General features: G+C 42.9%; 1 protein-coding gene across 1 annotated transcript in view; it reads right to left on the bottom strand.

The window, feature by feature from the left end:
* AFF3 (ALF transcription elongation factor 3) overlaps positions 1-27,541 on the bottom strand; it is a 565,373-nt gene that overhangs the window by 92,451 nt on the left and 445,381 nt on the right. The window lies entirely within an intron of this gene.

Here is a 27,541-nt window from a genome sequence, read left to right as displayed (position 1 = left end):
GCGGCAGTACCTGCTGAGAATAACTCCATAGGACTGATGTGGGCGAGGCCCCTAATGCAAGCTGAGCTGAAGCTGGGAGCTGCAGACAGACATGACCCTGGGACCAACAGGTCCTTCCAGGCTTAGACATCCTGCACCTAACCCAGTCACTCTGCAGTCCGTCCACACAACTGCCTGCACTGCTATTTTTAATGCCTACTTTTGATTGTGCGATTTAATTTGTAGTTACTCTCCATCATTAAAAACTTAACAGAAGATGGCTCATCATCCATCAAGAAAGGAGATGAGAATATATTAAATGTTTTAAATAACTTCTTGAGAAAAAAAACCTTATGGCATTAAAACTCTATGTTATATGCCAGAGCAAAGACCACCAACTTCATTTTTTTTTACTGCCTTAAACTTTGGCAGTTGTATACTATTATATGTCACTGTTGGAAAATAAGAAAATAAATACACATTGGAATTAAACAGCAGAGAAAAATTACTTAGGTGGCTCATGATTGAAGGCTGAAAAACTACTCATAGTAAACTAGATGAATTGCCCACTTTCCTTTTCTTAAGACTTGTACATTACAGCAACCGTATTTCTCTCTTCCTAAATCATCATCTTCTCTTGTAACTTTCTTTTTATTCAGCTCTCAGCAGAATAGATTGAGAGGGTTAAGAGCATGCATCATTGATCTTTCCTGAGTTCATTACTCATTCATGAATGACTCTGAAGGGTAAGTCTATGAGTCAAAACAAGTTTTCTGCCAGAAATAATCATTTTCCAGGTTCTCTTCAAGAGATGACATCTTTTCTCTGTCTTTACTATAGGAAGCTGGTGCTTGGGAGCCTAATCAGTAGACTCACAGGTTTCAATGCACACTAGATGAGTTACCAGTCACAATCTGTTATCGACGGGAAGTTAAAGAGGAAATTAACTGCTCTTACTGTAACTGGGTCGAGTGGTGAACAAGTTCACGGGTACTGGAGTGGGGAGAAAAGACTGGAATTCAGAGAGTTCTCAGCATGATCCAGTTTCTTTCTTACTGACAGAAACAGAACCAACATGTGAGTAGAACCGTAAAGCAATCGGATGTACCTGTTATGTGCAGGTGCTGGGCTTGGCTTGGGTGACAGTCAAAATAGGCAAAGCTTTCTCAGCACTGTACTTGGAATCTCCAGGTGAGCCAGACGCAAACGGTTAGACACACAGAAGCATTCTAGATGGCGAGGGCTATGACCAAAGGGGACAGGAGCTGTGAACCCGAATGTGAAGGGTCCTTGTTTGGGATGAATGTACAGGGAAGGCTCTCTAAGGAGGGGTAAGAGTATTGAATAAGAAAAGTATGAATGCAGAAGAGGACGGGACAACTCTTTAGTAGCAGAGGCCCGAGGCAGGCCTGGATCCCTGCTTAGTTGAAGAGCTACAGGAAGGTTGCTGTCAGGCACGTTAGTGAGCGGTGGGAACAGTGGCAGGTTGTGGAGGTCAGGTTAAGGATTTTGGACATTATCCACAGCAATATGAAGTCACTGAAAGGTTTACATGAGGGGAAGCTGAGAGGAGGATGTATGGCACCTGCCTGTACATTCTTTGCAACTTTTGGTGAATCTATAATTTAAAGAAAAAAAGAGTAAGGAGAAAGGCAATATGACTTACACTTTTCAAATACCCCTCTGTCTTTTGTGTGGCAAATGGATTGGGACGGGAAGGGACAAAGTTGAAGGTCACTTGCAGTGATCTAGGTAAGGGAAGTGCGTGAGAGCAGTGGAGATGGAGAGAGTTCATGGCACATTTTGGAGGTAGGCTTGAGGGAACTAGTGACCGACTGAATGTTGGGGGGGGTGGCGTCAGGAATGAGTCCCAGGTTCCTGGCGTGAGCACGTGGCATGGATGGAGAACCACTGACTTGGACAGGCAAGATGGGGCAGAAGCAGGACAAAGGCAGAGTTTAGGTCTGGGTGTGTAAAAAACTCTAATTCGAAAAGATACACGCAGCCCAGTGTTCACGGCAGCACTGTTCACAATAGTCAAGACATGGAAACAGCCTAAATGTCCATTAACGGATGAATGGATAAAGAAGAAATGGTACGCGTACATGACAGAATATTATTCAGCCATCAAAAAGAATGGAACTTGGCCATTGGCAGTAACATGGATGGACTTGAAAGTCACTATGCTTAGTGAAGTTATGTCAGAGAGAGAAAGACAAATATTGTATGCTGTCACTTACACATGGGCTCTAAAAAATTCAAGAAACTAGTGAATAACAGAAAGGAAAAATACTCAGATATAGAGAACAAACTAGTGGTTACCAGTGGGAGGGAGGTGGGGGAGGTATAAATGACTGGGTATAAGATAGGCTCAAGGAGGTACTGTACCACATGGGGAACAGAGCCAGTATTTGGCAGTAACTGCAAATGGAAAGTAACTTTTAAAACTGCATTTAAAAAATGCTAAGATCTCCCCACTGCCCCTCCAAAAGTTTGGGTGTGCAAAGTTCCAGTTGCTTATGGGATGTCAAGAGGAGATGCTGAGTAGACAATTGGATTTGTGAGACAAAACTGTTAAATGCCAGTTAAGAACACAACATCAATATGTTTTCGGCAAGTGACAATCACAAGGAGACAGACAGTTTGATCTTCTGGATCTGCATTTTGGTATTGGTCTAAGAGAAGCAGATATAGACTCCAGCTGGGGAGGACACACTTCCGTCTCTGCACTTCACGTGGGCATGACCTCCACCTGCTACACAGCATCAGGTTTATGACCAGGACAGCCAAGGAGGTGTCACCGCAGCAGTAATCACAATCCCATCACGTCATTGTGTGAGGCTTGTTTCCACATTTAATTACTCGAATAAACACGACCGCAGCTAATCTTAGTTCATCTGCGTTTGGCTGTTATTGAAGCAGGCTATGAAATTTACATGGACGCTCACCTCTTTCTAGGAATTCTGGCTGGTAAGGGCTTAGTATTTTCTTGCCATCCTTCTTCAAGTTGAAACTTGCATTTATTAACTTATTTCCCTGTTTAATTTCCTTCTACCTCTATTAGCACATTTTATGTTTCATTAACTTAATTTTTATGCTGTTGTTTTTCATTTTGGTCCTAGTTGATGACTGTCTTTAACTTTATGTTGCGAGTTTCCATTTTGGTTTTTTCCAATCCGTTTAGCAATATTTGCAAGACAAAGGAAAGAGTCTCTTTTCTTTTCAAGTAATAATAAGTACTTTACATTTTTAGAATTCTAGAAATGCTGTCTAGGAAGCATTTTGCTCAGTGGACTTTGACCTTATCCTGTACCCTACAGGGGTCAGGCAGGGTCAGGCGTGACACTATGATTTAGCATCCAAATAAGAACAGTTTTGAGAGTGAAATGGGATGCTAACCAGATGAGTATCAGGGACAAGAGGAGAAAATCCTGCTTTCTTGGGGCACAACATACGGTCACTTGAATAAAGATGACTCTACATATATAAACATGATCAGAATGAGCAGCATAGAATTTCAGGAGCTAAGGAACTTGCCAAAAAAACAAAAGCAAACACCTCAATCTGGTCATTTCTGGACAAACCACCCCAACTCTTGGTGTCTCTTTAAATCAAGTCGGTGCTTCTCCTGCTCTTCCTCCAGCTTGTGCTCTGTTTAGAGTCTGCCTACAACCTGAGGTCCTTTTTATGAAGACTGCCTTGACCACTCAGGCTCCTGTTGACCCTCCAACTATCAGAGCTCCTGGTCAGAACATGGCTTAGCGCTGGGTTCTATTCTTTCCTGGGGAACTTGCCATCTGCTTCACAGGAATTTTAGTCTTCGCTAAAACTCAAGTCCCCTGAAGATCACTAAAGGCAGAGATCTCAGCTCATCCTCACTCCACTGGAGAGAGCCTCCCGCGGATGGACAGCGCCTGCAGCGGGATTCGAGATCGGATGTGAGTAGTAACTTCTAGTGATAACAAACGCTACTATGTGCCACGGCTCCAATGTCAGAGCTTTGCTGAAGTACACTTTTTCCTCTTAGCTGTATAGTCTTTCTCTATTTTACTATCTTGAAATCTAGGATACACTTTTCTTTAGAGAAATTTTGACTGGTTGTTTTAACTGCATAGCTTTGATTTGCATATGTCTACCAGGGATTACTTTGCCAACAAAGGTCCGTCTAGTCAAGGCTATGGTTTTCCCAGTGGTCATGTATGGATGTGAGAGTTGGACTGTGAAGAAAGCTGAGCACTGAAGAACTGATGCTTCTGAACTGTGATGTTGGAGAAGACTCTTGAGAGTCCCTTGGACTGCAAGGAGATTCAACCAGTCCATCCTAAAGGAGATCAGTCCTAGGTGTTCATTGGGAGGACTTATGCTAAAGCTGAAACTCCAATACTTAGGTCACCTCATGCAAAGAGTTGACTCATTGGAAAAGACCCTGATGCTGGGAGGGATTGGGGGCAGGGGGAGAAGGGGACGAAAGAGGATGAGATGGCTGGATGGTATCACCTATTCAATGGACATGAGCTTGAGTAAACTCCGGGAGTTGGTGATGGACAGGGAGGCCTGGCATGTTGTAATTCGTGGGGTTGCAAAGAGTCGGACACTACTGAGCGACTAAACTGAACTGAACTGAACCAGGGATTTGATAAAGATAGCAACTGACACTTATTGGTACTTGTTATATCCTATGGGAAGTGCTGATTAGAGATGATGATACCAGATGGTTTGCTGGATAACATTATCTTAAAATTTGGATTCTGTTACCGACACACTGATCTGGGGGCCTGTTTAAGGTTGGTGGCCATCCTAACTTGGCAATTCAAACCTTCTGAGAGGGATTAAGAGGCACTCTTGTCTTCACTGAGCATTTCCAGGACATTTTGCTCTAGAGACAACTCTAGGAACAATGGTGACATTTGCCATGCGGCCCCTTCTGCACCCAGGAGGGGTTTGCCATCACAAGAGAAGAGTTGGGGGCAGCTGCTAAGGGTTAGGAGAAAGAAGGGAAGGTGTGGGGATAGTGTGAGCACATGCCCCAGGGGCTGTCCTCCAACCACAGTGACTGATGTCAGATTCCTCCCAGGAGGCGAGGGCCCCAGGGAGGACCTGGACGATACAGGCACCTAGAGTGATGGGCCATACAGACCACCATGAGGGCAACACTACGGGTCAGAGAGTCCTGGTGGATTCCTGGGGGAGGTCTACGTGGTAGAGCGGGTGGTATATGGTGCTAAGAGGTCAGTCTGCAGTGGGTGGGTGATGGCAGGAAGACCCACAGCCATGCATTAGGTTATTAGTGTGGCAAGGGTGGGGGTGGGGGGCGGCAGAAGCAAGCTGGGTGACACTCAGCTCCTTGCCAGGTCTTGGGGAGCAACTTGTGCTTCAAGAGCTGTGGCATCACTGTCCTCGGGCAAGTAGCCACTTCTACCTGGGCTTCTAGGAACTCACTCTATAAAGGACCAGACTGAGGGAGGCTAGAAACCAGCTCCTTAAGGACAGGAAGTGGGTACCAGGTACACAACTGAACAACTCTTGGTACAGTACAAGGTCTATGAATAGCACAGGGCACACAGATACTTGACACATATAATATCCCTAGGTGACCAAGACAGGATGGTGCCTCTGTCAAAGCCCTGACGGAGGATGCATTAACTTTCTCTCATTCATTCATTCACTCAATTTGACTTCATTGCTAAAAAGATTTGTGTCAGCAGAGGATGAGAACTCAAAATCAGCAACAGATTTAAAAGTCTCTCACAGATTTTAAAGTTTATTCAAGCTTTTGTTAGTATAATTACAAACCAAAGAGGGTTTTTTTTTTCCTTAATTTTAAAAGAATGAGAAAGTCAGTCTTCTGTGTTGAAACAGGCATTTATTACCCTCCAATTGCCAGTCACTCTTTTAGGTAAGTTGTTGCTGTTGTTTCGTCTGTTAAGCCATGTCCAACTCTTTTGTGACCCCATGGACTGCAGCTGGCCAGGTAAGAAGATGTGAAAAATCTTTGCTGAACTATTATTTTGTTAAAAATCAAAACAGCATGCTCTGTGTACCTGCTTTCTTACAAGAAATTCATTTTGGGGTCTCCCTGCTGGCTCAGTAGTTCAGAATCTGCCTGCCAATGCAGGAAGCATGGGTTCCATCCCTGGACCCCGGAAGATCCCACATGTATGTGCATGTGTGTACACGCTCAGTCAGTCATGTCCAATTCTTTGCGGCCCAATGGACTGCAGCCTGCCAGGCTGCTCTGTCCATGAGATTTCTGAGGCAAGAATACTGGAATGGGTTGCCATTTCCTTCCCTGGGAATCTTTTCCACCCAGGGATAGAACCCAAGTCTCTTACGTCTCCTGCAGTGGCAGGTGGGTTCTTTACCAGTAGCACCACCAGGGAAGATCCCACGTGCCATGGAGCCACTGGGACCGTGTGCCACAACCACTGAGCCTGAGTTCTAGAGCCTAGGAACGGCAACTAATGAGCCCATGTGCAGCAACTCTGAGGCTTGCAAGCCCTAGAGCCCGTGTTGTGCGACAAGAGAAACCACTGCAATAAGAAGCCTGCACACTGCAAATACAGAGCGGCCCCCACTCGGCTCAACTGGAAAAAAGCCTGCCTGCAGCAACAAGGACCCTGCACAGCCAAATAATAGCTTAATTAAATCTAAAAAATCTTGCAAATTGACCTTGGAATGAATTAGAATGCTGTAAGAAAATGTATAAATGAGCAACATAAAGAAAGTCTGTTCCTCCCCCTTCTTCTTAAAAAAAAAAAACTCATTATTTTTCCTTGTGGCATTTTTCAGTAAAAGCTTCTATCAAGGTCCTAAATAAGAGATTGCTTTACTCTATGTGACTGCCCATCTCTGGACAGGTGGAAAACCAGCGGCCTCTCTCTCTGCCTCTCTCTCTGTTGCCCTCTCTCTGCCTCTCTCCCCTAAATCGCCAGCTCACTATTCTCACCTCCTCCTCTGATTTTAGATCTATTCTTCTATCATTAGCCGCTTGCCTTTACTTAGATAAATCAATTTTCTGGCTCCTTCCTGTACGCCTCTCCTTTTATTATCTAAATAAGCCTAAAAAATTCCAGCAATTTAGATGCAAACTTGGAGACTGGGGGAGAGGGGTCAGCTCCGAGAGCATAGGAGTCCTGCACACTTACCCCAGGCCTCACTCTGCGCCTTGCTTCCACTGGACTATTACTCTTTAAAACAAAGAGATCAAGCCCTGAGCCTTTGGAGTAGGAGCACTGACTCCAAGACCCTAGACTACCAGAGAGCTAACCCTAGGGAGCATCAAATAGTGAGAACTCACACAAAGGAAACCACTCGAGTACAAAACCCGGTATCACCCAACCACCAGTATCACCCTGTGAAGGATGCTTCATATGAATGACAAATAAAACAAAAATACAAACCTAATTATCAGCAGACGTTGAATGAGACACCACCTCACTCAGCCTTGCCCATCAGAGGAAAAACAAGCCAACAAGAACAAACTCAGCACAAACCTCCCCCTACACAAAGCTTACACAAACCACTGGACCAAGCTTAGGAGGGCAGAAACCAAAAGGAAGACAGAATTCAACCTTGAAGCCTGGGAAAAGGAGACCTCAAACACAATATGTTTAAAAAAATAATGAAAAGGCAGAGAAATACTATACAAATGAAGGAACAAACTGGAAACACACAAGTCCAAATAAATGAAGAGGAAATAGGCAAACTCCCCAAAAAGGAATTCAGAATAATGATAGCAAAGATGACCCAAAGCCTTAACAATAGAAAGGAGAAAATGCAAGAATCAATTAACAAAGACCTAGAAGAATTAAAGAATAAACACACAGAGACATACAACACAATTACTGAAATTAAAAATACTCTGGAAAGAGTCAATAGCAGAATATCTGACGCAGAAGCACGAATCAGTGAGCTGGAAGATAAAATGGTGGAAACAACTTCTGAAGAGCAGAACAGCCTCTGGAACAGTATCAAATGCACCAACATTCGAATTACAGGGGTCCCAGAAGAAGAGAAAAAGAAAGGGTATGAGAAAATTTTTGAAGAGATTATAGTTGAAAATTTCCCCAACATGGAAAAGGAAATAGTCAGTCAAGTGCAAGAGGCACAACGAGTCCCATACAGGATAAACCCAAGGAGAAACATGCCAAGACACATACTAATCAAACTAATAAAGACTAAACACAAAGAAAGAATATTAAAAGCAGCAAGGGAAAAGCAACAAGTAACATACAAGGGAAACCCCATACGCTTAACAGCTGATCTTTCAGCAGAAACTCTGCAGGCAAGAAGGGAATGGCAGGATATATTTAAAGTACTGAAAGGGAAAAAATCTACAACCAAGATGACTGTACTTAGCAAGGATCTCATTCAAAAAAAATTTTTTTTTAATTTTTATTTTTACTTTATTTCACTTTACAATACTGTATTGGTTTTGCCATACATTGACATGAATCCACCACGGGTGTACATGAGTTCCCAAACATGAACCCCCCTCCCCCCTCCCACCCCATATTCAGACAAGCAAAAGTTAAGAGAATTCAGTACCATCAAACCAGCTTTACAACAAATGTTAAAAGGACTTATATAGTCAAGAAATACAAGAGAAGAAAAAGATCTATAAAATCAACCCCAAACAATTAAGAAAATGGCAATAGGAACATATATATCAATAATTACTTTAAATGTAAATAGATTAAATGCTTCATCCAAAAGACACAGACTGGCTGAATGAATACAAAAACAAGACCCATACATATATGCTGTCTACAAAAAACCCACTTCAGACCTAAAGACACATATAGACAGAAAATGAGAGGATGGAAAAATATATTTCAAGCAAATGGGAAGCAAAAGAAAGCTGGAGTAGCAATCCTCATATCAGACAAAATAGACCTTAAAATAAAGAATATTACAAGAGATAAGGAAGGACACTATATAATGATCAAGGGATCAATCCAAGAGGAAGACGGAGCAATTGTAAATATCTATGCTCCCATCATAGAAGCACCTCAATACATGAGACAAACACTAATAGACATAAAAGGAGAAATTGACAGTAACACAATAACTGTAGGAGACTTTAACACCCTACTCACACCAATGGACAGATCATTAAAACAAAATTAATAAGGCAACACAAGTCTTAAATGATACATTAGATGAGATGGATTTCATTGATATCTTCAGGACAGTCCATTCAAACGCAGAAGAATACACCTTCTTCTCAAGTGCACATGGAACATTCTCCAGGATAGACCATTCTCCAGGATAGACCACATCTTGGGTCACAAATCAAACCTCAGTAAATTTAAGAAAACTGAAATTGTATCAAGCATCTTCTCTGACCACAGTGCCATAAGACTTAGATATCAATTTCAAGAAAAAAACCAGAAGAAACACAAACACATGGAGATTAAATAATACATTTCTAAACAACCAGTAGGTTATTGAAGAAATCAAAAGGGAAATTAAAAATTTCTAGAAACAAATGACAATGAAAACACAACAACTCAAAACCCATGGAATGCAGCAAGAGCAGTTCTAAGAGGGAAGTTTATAGCAATACAATCCTACCTCAAGAAACAAGAAAAACACAGAATAGACAACCTAACTTTACACCTAAAACACCTGGAAAAAGAACAAAAACCTCCCAAAATTAGCAGAAGGAAAGAACTCATAAAGATCTGAGCAGAAATAAATGAAAAAGAAATGAGAGAAACAACGGTAAAGATTAGTAAAACTAAGAGCTAGCTCTTGGAGAAGATAAACAAAAGTCACAAACCTTTAGCCAGACTCATCAAGAAAAAAAGAGAGAAGAATCTAATCAACAAAATTAGAAATGAAAAAGGAGAGGTTACAACAGACAGTGCAGAAATACAAAGGATTATAAGAGACTATTATGAACCCCCTTCCCACCTCCCTCCCCATAACATCTCTGTGGGTCAGTTTGGGAACGCATGTAATAATTAAAGATTTTAAAATGAAAAAAATAAAAAACTAATAAAAAAAAGTTAAAAAAAAAAAAGAGAGAGACTATTATGAACAACTATATGGCAATAAAATGGATGATCTGGAAGAAATGGACAGATTCCTAGAAAAGTTCAATCTTCCAAGACTGAACCAGGAAGAAATAGGAATTATGAACAACCCAATTACAAGCACTGAAACTGAAGCTGTGATTTAAAAATTTCCAAAAAAAAACAAAAGCCTGGGACCAGATGGCTTCACAGTAGAATTCTATCAAACATTTAGAGAAGAGCGAATGCCTATACTTCTATAACTTAAAAAAAATCTCAGAGGAAGGAACACTTCCAAACTCATTTTACGAGTTCACCACCACCCTGATACCAAAACCAACACAACACCGAAAAAAGAAAACTACAGGCCAATATCACTGATGAACATAGATGCAAAAATCTTCAACAAAATTTTAGCAATCAGAATTCAGCAACACATTAAAAAGCTTGTACAACATGACTGAGTTTGGTTTATTCCAGGGATGCAAGGATTCTTCAATACATGCAAATCAATCAATGTGATATATATTAGTGGAGCGAAGTTGTGAAGTTGCTCAGTCGTGTCCGACTCTTTGCGACCCCGTGGAATGCAGTCTACCAGGCTCCTCTGTCCATGGGATTTTCCAGGCAATAATCCTGGAGTGGGTTGCCATTTCCTTCTCCAGGGGATCTTCCCAACCCAGGGCTTGAACCCGGGTCTCCCGCATTGTAGACAGACACTTTACCATCTGAGCCAATAATCTAAACAGATGCAGAAAAAGCCTTTGACAAAATACAGCACCCATTTATGATTAAAACTTTTCAAAAAATGGGCATAGAAGGAACCTACTCAATATAGTAAAGGCCATATATGATAAACTGACAGCAAACATTATTCTCAACGGTGAAAAACTGACAGCCTTCCCCCTAAGATCAGGAACAAGACAAGGGTGTCCACTTTCACCACTATTATTCAACAAAGTTCTGGAAGTCCTAGCTATAGCAAACAGAGAAGAAAAAGAAATAAAAGGAATCCAGATCAGAAAAGAAGTAAAGCTCTCACTGTTTGCAGATGACATGATACTGTACATAGAAAACCCTGAAGATAGAATCAGAAAATTACTAGAGCTAATCAGTGAATTTAGCAAAGTTGCAGGACACAAAATCAATACGTTGAAATTGCTTGCATTTCTATATACTAACAATGAAAAACCAGAAAGAGAAATTAAGGAATCAATCCCATTCACCATTGCAACAAAAAGAATTAAATATCTAGGAATAAACTTACCTAAGGAGACAAAAGAACTGCACACAGAAAATTGTAGACTATGCCAAAGCCTTTGACTGTGTGGATCATAATAAACTGTGGAAAATTCTGAAAGAGATGGGAATACCAGACCACCTGACCTGCCTCTGGAGAAACCTATATGCAGGTCAGGAAGCAACAGTTAGAACTGGACATGGAACAACAGACTGGGTCCAAATAGGAAAAGGAGTACGTCAAGGCTGTATACTGTCACCCTGCTTATTTAACTTACATGCAGAGTACATCATGAGAAACGCTGGGCTGGAAGAAGCACAAGCTGGAATCAAGATTCCCGGGAGAAATATCAATAACCTCAGATATGCAGATGACACCACCCTTATGGCAGAAAGTGAAGGGGAACTAAAGAGCCTCTTGATGCAAGTGAAAGAGGAGGGTGAAAAGGTTGGCTTAAAGCTCAACATTCAGAAAACGAAGATCATGGCATCTGGTCCCATCACTTCATGGGAAACAGATGGGGAAACAGTGGAAACAGTGGCAGACTTTATTTTGGGTGGCTCCAAAATCACTGCAGATGGTGATTGCAGCCATGAAATTAAAAGACGCTTACTCCTTGGAAGGAAAGTTATGACCCACCTAGATAGCATATTTAAAAGCAGAGACATTACTTTGCCGACTAAGGTCCAACTAGTCAAGGCTATGGTTTTTCCAGTGGTCATGTATGCATGTGAGAGTTGGACTGTGAAGAAAGCTGAGCGTCAAAGAATTGATGCTTTTGAACTGTGGTGTTGGAGAAGAGTCTTGAGAGTTCCTTGGACTGCAAGGAGATCTAACCAGTCCATTCTTAAGGAGATCAGTTCCTGGGTGTTCTTTGGAAGGAATGATCCTAAAGCTGAAACTCCAGTACTTTGGCCATCTCATGCGAAGAGTTGACTCATTGGAAAAGACTCTGATGGTGGGAGGGATTGGGGGCAGGAGGAGAGAAGGGGACGACAGAGGATGAGATGGCTGGATGGCATCACCGACTCGATGGACGTGAGTTTGAGTGAGCTCCGGGAGTTCGTGATGGACAGGGAGGCCTGGTGTGCTGTGATTCATGGGGTCGCAAAAAGTCGGACACGACTGAGCGACTGAACTGAACTGAACTGAACTGAACTGAACTGAAGTGAGGTTGCTTCTGTGTCCTGGCTACTACAAATAGTGCTGCTCTGAACAGTAGGGTGCATGTGTCTTTTTCAATTAGTGTTAAATATTTTTCAGATATATGCCTAGGAGTGGAATTGTTGGAGCATATGGTTAATTCTATTTTTAGTTTTTAAAGGACTCTCCTTACTGTTGTCCACAGTTGCTGTACTAGTTTGCTGCTGCTAAGTGGCTTCAGTCGTGTCCAACTCTGTGCGACCCCATAGACGGCAGCCCACCAGGCTGCCCCGTCCCTGGGATTCTCCAGGCAAGAACACTGGAGTGGGTTGCCATTTCCTTCTCCAGTTCATGAAAGTGAAAAGTGAAAGTGAAGTCGCTCAGTTGTGTCCGACTCTTAGCGACCCCATGGACTGCAGCCCACCACACTCCTCTGTCCGTGGGATTTTCCAGGCAAGAGTACTGGAGTGGGGCGCCATTGCCTTCTCCAGATATATGCCTAGGAGTGGGATTGTTGGATCATATGGTTATTTCTGTTTTTAGTTTTTAAAGGACTCTCCTTACTGATCTTCACAGTTGCTGCACTAGTTTACATTCCCATTAATAGTGTAGGAGGGTTCCCTTTTCTATACACCCTCTCCAGCATTATCTGCAGACTGTTTGATGATGGCCATTCTGACTGGTGTGAGGCAATACCTCACTGTAGTTTTTGATTTGCATTTCTCTAATAATTAGCAATGCTGAGCATTTATTCATGTGTCTGTTGGCCATCTGTATGCCTTCTTTGAAGACGTGTTTATTTAGGTCTGCCCATTTTTTTTTTTAGGTTCTTTGTTTAAAAAATATTTTTTTAAAATCTACTTTAGCTGACATTAAGATACTGAAGCAGAGGTTCGCTAAAGTTGGCTTGCTTGTGGTCACAGAGCCAGAGAGTAAGACAACTGGACACGCACAGTGCCAGAGAGCACCCTGGCCCTGCCTTTGCTGACCTGTGGACTGTTCGGGCCAGAGACTGAAGGGAAGGGGCTCAGATGCAAGAAACTCCCCAGGGAAGCCTTTTTTTTTTTTCAATCTCCAGGGCTCACTGTGACAGGACTGCATATGTAAAGTGCCCACCCAGGTCAGGTCTGGTGCTGTTGGTCGAAGGTGAAAGAGCCAAGCTCAGTGGTCAGTTCTCAGGTCAGTGAGAGCGGCAGAAGCGTTTAGATTCTGGGACAATGTTGGCAAGGCAATAGCACCTTCCACATGAGTGAGTCTGTGTGTGTGCGTGCACGTTTGTCAACTTCAAAGTGAATGCAAATAAGATCAACAACTATTGATGGCTGAGCTGCCCTCGGACCCTCTCTGAGCAGTGCGTGAATTGCAGTTTCTGGTTCTTGGGAGTGGGAGGCTAAATTGGGAGTGTGCAGGGTGATGCAGTCCAGACCTTGCAGGTTCTACGTGGCTGCCTGGCTTTCTGGCCTGCTCTTCAGGGCTTCGGTCAATCATAACTCCTCGAATCTTCGCACAGGGCAATTTCAGCACAGGCCAGACCTTGAGCGCAGCCAGGATGACGACGGCCCATTAATAACCCTCATCTTTGGCAGAGCGGGCAGACACTGGGATTGCTCACTCCCTGCTTTGGCGGGTTTGCCACATGCCTCTTGGCGCTTTTAACAGAGTCCTTATGGTACCTTCATTCTATGCTTTGGTGGAGCCCCATTCACTTCCCCTTGCTGCCGTACGTGATTCGTTACTATGAATGCAACCCAGACCCAGGGGTGGGAGAGACATGTTACTTTGTTCTTGTCGGAAGACAAGATGAAAGGAACATACATATTTTGATAGTTTTGTTAAAAATGCAACCTGTGCTTGAAGAACCAAAATCTAAGTCTGGCTTTTTGTTTCACAGCACATCCTGTTGAATTAGACAAAGTAGAAGGCCATGGCACCCCACTCCAGTACTCTTGCCTGGAAAGTCCCTTGGATGGAGGAGCCTGGTAGGCTGCAGTCCATGGGGTTGCGAAGAGTCGGACACGACTGAGCAACTTCCCTTTCACTTTTGACTTTCATCCATTGGAGAAGGAAATGGCAACCCACTCCAGTGTTCTTGCCTGGAGAATCCCAGGGACGGGGGAGCCTGGTGGGCTGCCGTCTATGGGGTCGCACAGAGTCGGACACGACTGAAGTGACTTAGCAGCAGCAGCAATATTTGAATGTAAAAATGGGTTTGTCAAGGTTAGGAAAGAGCCTCATAATTTCACTTTGCAAGCCAATTAGATAACATAAGAGAAGCTGAAGTACTTCTGATTGTTTTACTATTGGCATTAGGATTTTCATCTCTCAACTGACCACTGCCTGATGGTTTATACTTGAAAGTCTTTTCACACATAACATGTGTGCTGCTGCTGCTGCTAAGTCACTTCAGTCGTGTTCGACTCTATGTGACCCCATAGATGGCAGTCCACCAGGCTCCCCCGTCCCTGGGATTCTCCAGGCCAGAACACTGGAGTGGGTTGCCATTTCCTTCTCCAATGCATGAAAGTGAAAAGTGAAAGTAAAGTCGCTTAGTCATGTCTGACTCTCAGCAACCCCATGGACTGCAGCCCACCAGGCTCCTCCACCCATGGGATTTTCCAGGCAAGAGTATTGGAGTGGGGTGCCATTGCTTTCTCCACATAACATGTGTAATCACGTCTTTTTCCTTCAACTGCCTTGGACTTTTTTAAGAATGAAGTCCAGTTAGAGACAAACTTGTTTGCAAAGCAGAAACAGAGATACAGATGTAGAGAACAAACTTTTGGATACCAAAGGGGAAGCGAAGGTGGGATGAATTGGGATACTGAGATTCACATATACATGTATACACTATTGAGACTATGTGTAAAATAGATAGGGCTTCCCAGGTGGCGCTAGTGGTAAAGAATCAGCCTGCCAATGCAGGACACATAAGAGATTCAGGTTCGATCCCTGGGATGGGAAGATTCCCCTGGAGGAGGAAATGGCAACCCATTCCAGTATTCTTGCCTGAAAAATCCAATGGATAGAGGAGCCTGGCAAGCTACAGTCTGTGGGGTTGCAAAGAGTCAGACACGACTGAGTGTCTGAACACCATAAAATAGATAACTGATGAGAACTTACTAGAACAGAGAACTCCACTCAGTGCTCTACGGTGACCTAAATGGGGAGGAAATCTAAAAATGAGTGGATATATATGTATCAGGGATTCACTCTGTTGTACAGCAGAAATGAATACAACATGGTAAAGCAATAATGCTCCAATAAAAATTGATTTAAAAAAGGAACAAAGTCCAGGTAGAAAGGAGAGGTACCCAGAGACGTCCCCAGAGACAGATTCCGGCAGCCTCATACTCTAGCGCTTTTCTATGAGAAGAGGACCGTGTCTGATGACATTTCAGAAACTGTCTGGTCTGCTGCTTCTTTTTTTTTTTTTTCTCCTTGGCCAGGCTCTGTGGAATGCGGCATCTTAGTTCCCTGGTCAGGGATAGAAACTGTGACCCCCGCTGGGGAAGCATAGAGTCTTAACCACTGGACCACCTGGTAAGTCCTTGATCTGTTCCTTAAAGATCGTCTTGTTTTACTCAGCACAATCTTTCAGCTACAGATCTGCCCAGGATGGAACTGCAAGTGCCCAGGGGCACTGAATTCCCATGAATGATTTTGTTCCCCATATTACAGAAACAAGAGCCTAAGATAGGTCTCCTGAGGAACGCTGTGCTTCTGAGATAACCGGCCCCACTTGGAGAAGACTTGGAAAAACACAAACACGAATAAAACTTTCCAAGTGCATACCTGGACCAGAAACGTGAATGACTGTAGGGAGAGCCTCTCCCACGTGAAGGCCCTCAAGGCTGGGTATGAGTGATAGCACAGACTCCAGGCAGCACCCACTCTTGAAGGGCTGAACCTCTGCAAATGCTACTGAAGGGAAAACCCCATAAAAGTCACAGGACAAAGCTCTCTTATCAGAGTCCTTCGGAGGCAGATTTCCACTTCCTCTGCCAACCTGTGCACGGCTAGCAGCTTCATTTGAGAAGAGCATGCCTATCTTCTGCTGTTTTCTGAATGGAGTCTCTTTTGGTGGTTCTGATATCCATTAAAAGAGCCTGGCTTAGTTTCCAAAATGTAGCTTCCTCTGAGTTCTTCAGCTTAACAAAGCCATGAGTCTCCATTTTTGTGTTAACTGTGTGTTTGCCCAAATTTAATGGATCACCTTTTAATTTCTACATAATTTTGCTCATTTTCCAGATACCCACTGAGGATCCTCAGACTGAAATTAGTCACATCCCATGGTCCAAGCTGAGTGGACACAACTAAGCTTCCATCAATCTCAGGTACCCAGAGGAGATTTGAGAAAAAAGAGTTAGAAGACAAGGTTGTGGGCCTTGGTATATCTGAGCTCCATGACATTTAGGTTGGCTGACTGTTTCAGTTTTGGAAATGCCTGTTGATTAACATAAAAAAGATTTAACTACATTCTTGTGTATCCCCATCTATGCTTATGCTTCTCACAAATTATGTTTATAAAGACTGGCATCATGTAAACCATCAAGGACCTACTATAAAGCACAGGGGATTTTGCTTGATGTTATGTGACAGCCTCGATGGGAGGGGGGTTTTGGGGAGAATGGACATATGTATATGTATGGCTGAGTCCCTTCACTGTTTACTTGAAACTGTCACAACATTGTTTGTTAATTGGCTATACTCTGATATAAAACAAAAAGTTAAAAAAAAGAGTGGTATCATGTAATAAAACTGGCCATCTTAAAATAATTTTGCATTTGCTTCTGGTGATAGTAACATTTTTATGTATAAAATATTACCTAACTAAACTTTAGGGCCATTAAACAAAGAAACAGACAAAAACCTCCTGGTGAACACTGGTGTTTCACTGACTGTGACTGAAGTTTGAATTATGATTACTTCATATGACAAAGATCTGATCATTTTCAAAGACAGTTGCTGTTCTGTTTCCATATTAACAAGAGACCAGTCAGTATAATTAAACTGGATAGGGAGCTTAGGTACAACGCTAATGAAAGATAGGACAACACTAAAAATAAAAACAAACATAAATGACTCCTTTTTTTCTATTTTTGCTATTAGCTTTAATATGTGTAATATATTACATACATTCCCTGGTGGCTCAGACGGTAAAGAATTTGCTTGCAATACGGGGGACCTGGGTTTGATCCCTGGGTTGGGAAGATGCCGTGGAGAAGGGAACAGCTAACCACTCCAGTATTCTGGCCTGGAGAATTCCATGGACGGAGGAACCTGGCAGACGACAGTCCATGGGCTCGCAAAGAGTCAGACATGACTGAGTGACTCTCATTTAATATATGTAATGCATACTTTTTTTGTACAGTCATTGAGAACAGGGCATTTCCCAGCATTTAAAAAGTATTTTGGATTTTTGAGGCTAAATGATCGTAATGAAGATTACAAATGTGTAATTCATCAAGACTGACAGGCCAGCATCTTGCACGATATCTGACATTTAGTAGGCATTCAAGATTGTTCTGAGAATGACTTTTATGGAAAAATGTTTTAGTTCTTGTTGGCTACAAATCCCATCTATGATAGAGGTCATTTCTAATGTAGCAGAAACTTGATTTTGGAGCCTCAGCCCTCAAACCTGGTCCTGATTACTGCTTCAACTCCTGTTTATATAATTCTACACAATTTTGGCAGGAATCAAGAGCACATACCAGGGTGTTGGCTTTTATGAATCTCCTGAGATGTGAATGTCAAGTTGACTGGATGAACTCTGGCCACAAATCCCAGACAAGCACAATGACTCTATTTATTCAGACTTGGCCGCCTGAATGCAGATTGACTCTGCGGGTAATAAATTTTCACAGGCAAAGAACTTCAGCATCCACCAAGCTGATCCCGAGAAGAAAAATGCACTCAGGGACATGGAGCTGGGCTGCAAAAACCTCCTGTATTTTTACTTCACATCTGCATGTCATTCAGCTGATTCATCTGGTGACTGATGGGCATGCCCTGCTGATGGTTTCAGAGGTTCTGAAAAGCTCTGCTTTCTGTTACGCAATTGTCATATTAAAAAGGAACAAGGGAGAAAATGAACAGCGGCCATTACAATTGGCAATCTGCTTTTAATATTACACCCAGAGCTGATGTTACTTACCCAGCAACCTCTACAGTAAAGAGCAGAAAATTGAGATGGGAATGTTCTGCACGCTTCTTCATAAGAAACCAACATTAACAAAAAGCAGTTAGAACTGCAATTCGGCACTCAGAGCAGCCTCACCTATAATCCCGACACCTTGATGAGCGAAGCTTTAGAATTTTTCTCAGACAACTAGATTCTTTTTGAGAGAGATTATTAGCACTCTATGCATTAAGAAGAAGCAAAGAACTGGCTCTTTAACTTGCAGATTTGTGTTAACTATGTGGACATCTATTAAATTAATTGTGTGCTCTCCAAATATTGATTGGGGATTAAAAGGTAACTTTTCTTCATTGTGAGAAGCAAATGATGCCAGTAGGAAAATTTCCCTCTGCAGATTATATCCCATGATCACTGCCTGTAAAATTAAAACTGTCAGTTTAAGTGGATAAACCATGCTCATTTAAAGAGAAAAATGCAGTTATATAATTAAAATGAAAAGACTGCCTAATATGTGTGGATAATGTAATTACTGGAAGCTGCAGGCACACACACAGCCATTCAATTTGGATCCCTGCGCCTTACTTCCCTGAGTTAATGTATTTGTCGTCTCTGAAACGCTGTCTGCAGTTGACACCATCTCAGCTGCTCCTTGTTGAATGTTTTAATCATGTGGCCTTGTCCTTACACCTTAGCTATAATAATTTCAACCAAGTACTTGCTGTGTCCAACCACCCAAGCTCGCCCTCCTCACTTGACAGGCAGAACTCATTTCTTAAACTTGCCTTTTATTTGTTTACTTTTATTTTATTTTTGGCTTCAGTGAGTGGCATGCCAGATCTTAGTTCCCCAACCAGGGATTGAACCTGTGCCCCCTGCAGTGGAAGCATGGAGTTTTAACCACTGGATTTCCAGCGAAGTCCCAGAACTCATTTTTTCACTGAATGGGAAGATATGCAATATAATTCATCTCTCCCTTTTGGATCCACCAAAAAATTCCTTTAGTACTTTCAGGAAGCACTTTGTCTTAAATCTTGTAACTCCATCACTTTCTTCCAAAGAAATACTGGTGTCCAGAAATGTTAAAACCAAGGGTCACAGGCAAGGAGGTGCCACACATATTTTGTGTCCTTCCTTAATTTACCCAAACAAGAACTCTGACTCTCAAATCATCTGTCATATTTCTAGTCAAAGGTATAAAAATTATAAGAATAAACATGAGACTGAACATCCATTTTCCTTAAACCTCCAAATTCATTAAACCTGGTCACAATTCCAGTTCTAGAGATTACAGTCAGAATTCTACCATGAGTGAAAGGGGAGGCTGTGAAGAAATCCATTCTCTTGGTTTTGGAGACTTCTCAAAGTTATAACCTCAGTATGCCCTGGCATGAAGCTGCAGGCTTCCCAGGTGGCTCAGACAGTAAAGCATCTGCCCCCAGGGCAGGAGACCTGGGTTCAGTCCTTGGGTTGGGAAGATCCCCTGGAGAAAGGCATGACAACCCACCCCAGTATTCTTGCCTGGAGAATTCCATGGACAGAGGAGCTCAGCAGGCTACTGTCCATGGGGCCACAAGGAGTTGAACACAACTGAGCATAAAGCAGTTGTTGACATTTCTACAGAGACTGGAGAAATGTTTTTCTCCTAAATAGGTAGGTGAATTGTGTATTCATCTACAACTTTTGACCTTGGGTCTGTGTTTTTCGTCTTCTTTGTCAACACTTTTGATCTTCTTTTAAGACTAATTTGAAAAATCGCAGTGTTTAATAAAAGAAATAGACTGAAAGTCATCTTTGATACTGAACAATAGACAGCAGGAAGTACTCTTAATTCAACTTAACATTACGCATCATTCACATGTCCGTTCAGCAAGTACACAGCACCTCTGCTGTGCCAAATACAGTCCCTTCCCCTCAGGAAACTTCCAATCTGGTTGGCAGAGATATTTTATAAAAATAAATATAACGCATAACTGAAATTATAATGAGACCTAAGAAGAAAGGTTAGGTTATCAGGAAAAGGACCAACAAGGGGCCCAAGTTAGATTCCTGAAGGCTCCCTGGTGAAGTGGAATTTATGCTGCACCTCCAAGATGAGTAGGTATTAGCAGGGCAAAAAATGAGGGAGGGGAGGCCTATGGAGGCCCTAAGCCACCTGAGCTCAGCTTCCTGGAGGAGCTGAAAAAAGACCCATGGAGTGGAAATACCATGACCCATCTCAATGTGAAGCGAAGCGGAAGCCCTGAGTGAAGCCAGCCTGTGGAGGGTGCGGTCAGCTACCCTATGGGCTTTGGATTGTACCCCAAGCGGAATAGGAGCCCATTTAAGATTTTAAATTTAGGAATGACTGGATCTGATGTTGATGATCTGACTTGATCTTTTTAAAAAGATCCCTGTGTATTATAGAGGGGTAAGAAGAGAGATACGCTGGTTCCTACTGAACTGGTTTAGACCAGCCAGGATGGAAAGAGGTGAGATGGATGGACTAACAGCTGTGAATTTATAGGACTTGGAGATAAAACTAACATTGGAGTGCAGAACGGGGGCGTCATCAAGGATGAGTCCGATGTTTCCAGACTTGAACAACTGGGTGTCTGGCAGTTCTAGGTTCGAAATGGAAACAATCACAAGGGGAACATATTTGTGTGTGGGTAGGGAGAGGGGTGGCAAAAACCAGAACTCCAGTTTAGCACAAACTGGATCTGAAATGCCTGTGAGACATCCAAGTGGAAAAATCAAGCAGGCCTGTGGTTCAGAAGAGAGCTCTGAGCTGAGGATATAACTTTAGAAATTGTGAGCATATAAAAACTGAAGGTTGTGGGAATTGATGAGATCACCCTGAGAGAGAGAGACAGACAGAGGAAGTGGGGAAGATAAATCAGGAATAAATGATGAAAGACTCCAACATTCAAGTCTGGCTGGAGGAGGAGCAGTCAGCAAAGGAGTCTGAGAAGAGGACAGGCAAGAAACAAGGAGCATCTGACGCTCGAAACCTCCAGGAAAGTGGGATAAGCAACAGCTTTCAATGCTGTAAGTCTTCTGAAAAGAGACTTCAGAAGGAAAACGCCTGAAAAGAGCCCAGCCCACGTGGCTCTGCAGACCCACTGCAGACACTGTGACCCAGTGAGTAGTTCTGGTAGAGAGGAGGGGCAGAAAAGAGTTCAAGGAGTGAGTCCCCAAGTAACTGAGAGGAAACTCTTGAGAAGAGGAAGGCAGTGTCCTCCTGTGATAGGGAGAAGGGAGAAGATAAGTGAAGGAAAAGGTAGTTGTGTCCATCTGGTTACAGGAAGATGACGCTTTTGCTAGACGCCAGTCAGCATGGTATGCAGCAGGGAAGTAAAGGTGAATGAGGCACAGAATAAGATTCAGGTCATTCACTCAAGAAGTCAGGAAGATGGACAACTAAATCTCATATTATCAGTTCTGTGATGGAGGTAGTTACAGGATCCTAAGGGAGAAAACTTAAAAATCCCATCACCAGTGAACTGTTATGCGTATATAATGTAATACCTAGAACAGGCACTAAAAAAGCTATATGAAGAGGCACACTCAAAACTACTGTACATAAACAGAAATGGAATTCCACAAAATGTTCAAGGAACCTATAGGGATCCAGGAAAAAGAAAACAGAAAAACGAAAAAATAAAGAGAACAAACAGAAGACAAAAACTAAAATGATAGATTAAGTCCTAACATAATTAATTATCATTAATGTAACATTATGTTACATTAATTTATATTGATTAGTTACCTTAATTTTCAACCAATATTACATTAAATGTAAATGGTCCAAATACATTTAATTAAAAGACAGAAATTGCAAAGAGGATAAAAGATAGACAACCATATGTTGTCTGTAAGAAACCAATTTCAAAGATAACAATATAGGTAGGTTGTAAGTAAAAGAATGGGAAAAGTTATATCATGCAAACATCAATTAAAAGAAACCAACAGCTGCCACACTGACATCAAGTAAAGTAGACGTCAGTACAAAGAAAGTTAGGAGAGCTAGAGTGGAACACCGGAGAAGGCAATGGCACCCCACTCCAGCATTCTTGCCTGGAAAATCCCATGGACAGAAGAGCCTGGTGGGCTACAGTTCATGGGTTCACGAAGAGTCAGACACGACTGAGCAACTTCACTTTTACTTTTCACCTTCATGCATTGGAGAAGGAAATGGCAACCCACTCCAGTGTTCTTGCCTGGAGAATCCCAGGGATGGGTGAGCCTGGTGGGCTGCCGTCTATGGGGTCGCACAGAGCTGGACACGACTGAAGCGACTTAGCAGCAGCAGCAACAGCAGCAGCAGAGTGGACGATGTGTACCAAGTTAGTTGTGTCCAACTCTTTGCAACCCTCTGGCTGTAGCCTGCCAGGCTCCTCTGTCCTTGGGATTCTTCAGGTAAGAATACTAGAGTGGGCTTGCCATGCCCTCCTCCAGGGGATCCTCCTGACCCAGGGATCGAACCTAGGTCTCTTATGTCTCCTGCATTGGCAGGCAGGTTCTTTACCACTAGTGCCACCTGGGAAGCCCAGAGTGGCACATACATAATGATAAAAGGTCAATCCACCAAGAAGACGTAGCAATCCCAAATGTGTGCACAAAGTAACAGCAGTAAAACATGTGAAGCAAAAACACTGATGGAATAGAAAGGAGAAATAGACAAATCCACAGTTGCAGCTGGAGGCTTCAACACTCCTCTCCCAACAACTGATGGAGCAACTAGACAGAAAGTCAGCAAGGATATAGAATAACGCAAGGACGACATCAACCAACAGGTTCTAACTGACATTTATGGAACACTCCACCCAACATCAGCAGAATATACATTCTTTCAAGTGCCCATAAAACATATACCAATGTAGACCATATCTTGGGTCATAAAAAGTACTCAATATACTTATAAAAACTGAAATCATACAGGATGTATTCTTAGACCACAATAGAACCAAACTAGAAATCAATACAAGGAAGATCACAGGAAATCTCCAAACACTTGGAAATAAAACAACACACTTCTAAAAGCATCAAAGAGGATGTCTCTCTGAACTCAATCACAGTGAAAGTACAAACATAGAGAAATTTATGAGATGTATCGCTGAGAGTGAGATGCATAGCGCTGAATGATTATTCTTAAAACAGGACAATCGCAAATCAATAATCTAGCCTCCCTCAAGAAAGCAGAGAAAGAAGAGCAAAATAATCCAAAGCAAGTGCAAGGAGGGAGATCATAAAGGCAAGAAATCAATGAAATCGAAAGCAGAAAAACTGACAGAGAATATCAGTGAAACAAAAAGCTAGCTCTTTGGGAAGAACAATGAAATTGATACAGCTCTAGTAAGACTGACAAAGAAAAAAATAAAGATCAGTGTTAAGAATGAAACAGGGGCATGGATAAAGACGTTGTGGTACATGTATACAAAGGAATATTACTCAGCCATAAAAAGAACACATTCGAGTCAGTCCTAATGAGGTGGATGAACCTAGAGCCTGCTATACAGAGTGAAGTAAGTCAGAAAAAGAAAAACAAATATGGTATGCTAATGCATTTGTAGGGGCCTCCCTGAGAGCTCAGTTGGTAAAGAATCCACCTGCAATGCAGGAGGCCCCAGTTCAATCCCTGGGTCGGGAAGATCCTCTGAAGAAGGCATAGGCTACCCCCTCCAGTATTCTTGGGCTTCCCTTGTGGCTCAGATGGTAAAGAATCCACCAGCAATGTAGGAGACCTGGGTTTGATCCCTGGGTTGGGAAGATCCCCTGGAGAAGGGAAAGGCTACCCACTCCAGTATTCTGGCCTAGAGAATTCCATGGACAGTCCATGGGGTCGCAAAGAGTTGGACGGACACAACTGAGTGACTTTCACTTTCATGGAATCTAGAAAGACGGTACTGATGAACCTATGTGCAGGACAGCAACGGAGATGCAGACACAGAAAACAAACTTGTGGACACAGTGGAGGGAAGAAAGGGTGGGATGAATCGAGAGAGCAGCATGGAAACACATACATGACCATATGTAAAATACATAGCCAGTAGGAATGTGCTGAACGGTGCAAGAAGCTCAAATCAGGTGCTCTGTGACAACCTAGAGGGGTGGGATGGGGTGGGAGGTGAGTGAGGTCGGGGGGGGGGACATGCGTATGCCTATGGCTGATTCATACATGACAGAGACTAATGCAATATTGTAAAGCAGTTATTCTCCAATTAAAAATAAACAAATTAAAATTTTTTAAAAGACTTTTAAAAAAAGAATGAAGCAGGGGCTATCACTATAGATTCAGACTTCAAATGGACAATGAAGTAATACAACTCTGCTGCTGCTGCTAAGTCGCTTCAGTCATGTCTGACTCTGTGCGACCCCATAGATGGCAGCCCACCAGGTTCCCCCGTCCCTGGGACTCTCCAGGCAAGAACACTGGAGTGGGTTGCCATTTCCTTCTCCAATGCATGAAAGTGAAAAGTGAAAGTGAAGTCGCTCAGTCGTGTCTGACTCTTGGCGACTCCATGGACTGCAGCCCGCCAGGCTCCTCCATCCATGGGACCCTCCAGGCAAGAGTGCTGGAGTGGGGTGCCACTGCCTTCTCTGAATACAACTCTACACACATAAATATGACAATTTAAATGACATCGTGGACGCTACTTCCCTAGCAGTCCAGTGGTTAAGACTTCACCTTCCAACCCAAGGGATGTAGGTTCAATCCCTAGTTGGGGAACTAAGATCCCACATAACTTGGGGTCAAAATCCAAAAGATAAAACAGAAACACTGTGTAAAATAGATGACCAGGGTGAATTTGATGCGTGAAGAAGGGCACCCAAACCCGGTGCTCTGAGACAACCCAGAGGGATGGGGGGAGGGAGGCAGAGGCGGGGGACACATGTATACACAGGCTCCCCGATTCATGTTGCTGTATGGCAAAAACCACCACAGTATTGTAAAGTAATTATCCTCCAATTCAAATAAATACATTAATTTTTAAAAAATGGTCCATGTCAAAAAATCTTAAAAAAAAATGACACAATGGATTAATTACTTGAAAAGCACATACCACCATAACCTACCCAATGTGAAATGATCTGAGTAGCCCTTTAACTATCAAGAAAATAGTTTCTAAAAGTTTCAAAAAGTCTCCAAGCCCACATGGTTTCCCTGGAGAATTCTGACAAACATTTAAAGAAGAATTAACATTAATCTTATACAATTGCTTCAAGCAAAAGAAGAGCAGAAAACACTTAGCAATTCATGTTATAAGCCAGCATTACCCTTATGTCAAAACCAGACACAGACAATACAGAAAAAGAAACCTTTGGACCAGTATTTCTCATGAATATAAAAAGACAAGCACATGAGGAAATGTAGAGCAAAAGGAATTCTCTAACACTGCTGGGGGCAGAGTCAGAAGGTACAACCATTTTGGGAAAATCTACTCAAACTGAACATCCTACAGCATTTTTACTCTTGGGGACAGACCCACAAGAATGTTCCCACGTGCTCCCCAAAGACTTGTACAAGAACGTTAGTAACAACACTATCCCAATAGCCCTAAATGCCCTTGTGCCTGTCGGTAGTAGGTTGGGTAAGCAAATGATAGCATATGCACACGATGGATTAGGATCCAGCAATGGAAATGAGGGAACTTCACTTACATGCAATATCATGCGTGAGTCTTACAAACAAAATGCCGAGTGACTGAAGCCAGACACAACAGCATGCAGTCAGAATCCTACTGATGTCAACGTGAAAGACAAAGACAGTTATGATATGGTGTTAGAAAGCAGTAGTTACTCTGGAAAGAGATGGGGGAGACCCGAGAGACTGGTCATGTGTGTATCTTGATTTGGGTGCTGGTTACATGGGTGTGGTTTACAGATACTCATCGAGTCATACTCTGAGGTTACGTGTAACTTTTATTGTGCGTGAGTGCTAAGCCACTTCACTTGTGGCCGGCTCTTTGTGACCCCATGACCTTTGCCCGCCAGGCTCCTCTGTCCATGGAATTCTCCAGGCAAGAATACTGGAGTGTGTTGTCATGCCCTCCAGGGGATCTTTCTGACTCAGAGATCAAACCCACATCTCTTAAGTCTCATGGACTGGCAGGCAGGTTCTTTACCACTAGCGCCACCTGGGAAGTCCAACTTTTCATCTGGTCTATTCAACTGTGGTGGTTTAGTTGCTAAGTTGTGTCCAACTCTTGCAACCCTATGGACTGTAGCCTGCTGGGCTCCTCTGTCCGTGGGATTCTCCAGGCAGTTGATGTAAAAAGAAGGGAAAAGCCTGTTGGATGTGGTGATATGAAGATTACAGGTGAGCACAAGCTGTGAGGAGGTGGCGGGCTGCAGGGATCTCATGTAAATTCCAGTTCTAATGAGCAGCTCTGGAGCACAGAGCAGTTCGGGGACTGGGGCAAGGCTGCAGAGCTACCGGGGAGCAGAGCAGGGAGCTGAAGCCAGGGCTGCCGAGCCCACGCTCACTCAGTAAACTGGCCTGTCTCTGATTTTGAGGCTGTGAGGGTAAAGGAACATTAGACAGGAATATGCAAATACATCTGAGTCTGAGGCTACTTTCTGGAAAACACACAGGCGGAGCAACTCTATGCTCTTGCGGAAGTCCCTTGATCACAGCAGCTACACAGGCTGGTGACCAACCGTCACAAGGACGACCTGGTGTCATGTAAGAGAAGGCCAAGGGTTTCAGGGCACTGCATTTACCAGGGCAGGGAAAAGTCCTTGAAAGATTTGGGGCTAAGGGACAGACTCTGATCATGTCTGAAAAACTCATTTATGTAAGATGCTTAATTATCTCTCCATACCAGAGAAAGGCAATTGTGTATATGTGCTGTGTGTGTGCAGAGCCTCCACTCTCTTGGGGGCACAACCATATTTTGGTCTTGAAGAGAAAACAAAATTCTGTATCATCAGTCTTTATTTATCTACTTCCCTTTTTTTCTTTCGAAAAACTTTATTATTCATTTATTTGGCTGTGCCAGGTTTTAGTTGCTGGTTTAGGATCTTCAGCTGCTGCCT

This window comes from Capricornis sumatraensis, chromosome 1 (assembly GCF_032405125.1).
Source record: "Capricornis sumatraensis isolate serow.1 chromosome 1, serow.2, whole genome shotgun sequence".
Lineage (NCBI taxonomy): Eukaryota > Metazoa > Chordata > Mammalia > Artiodactyla > Bovidae > Capricornis > Capricornis sumatraensis.
The sequence above is the reverse complement of the archived record's forward strand: the minus strand, read 5'-3'. Positions and strand labels throughout refer to the sequence as shown.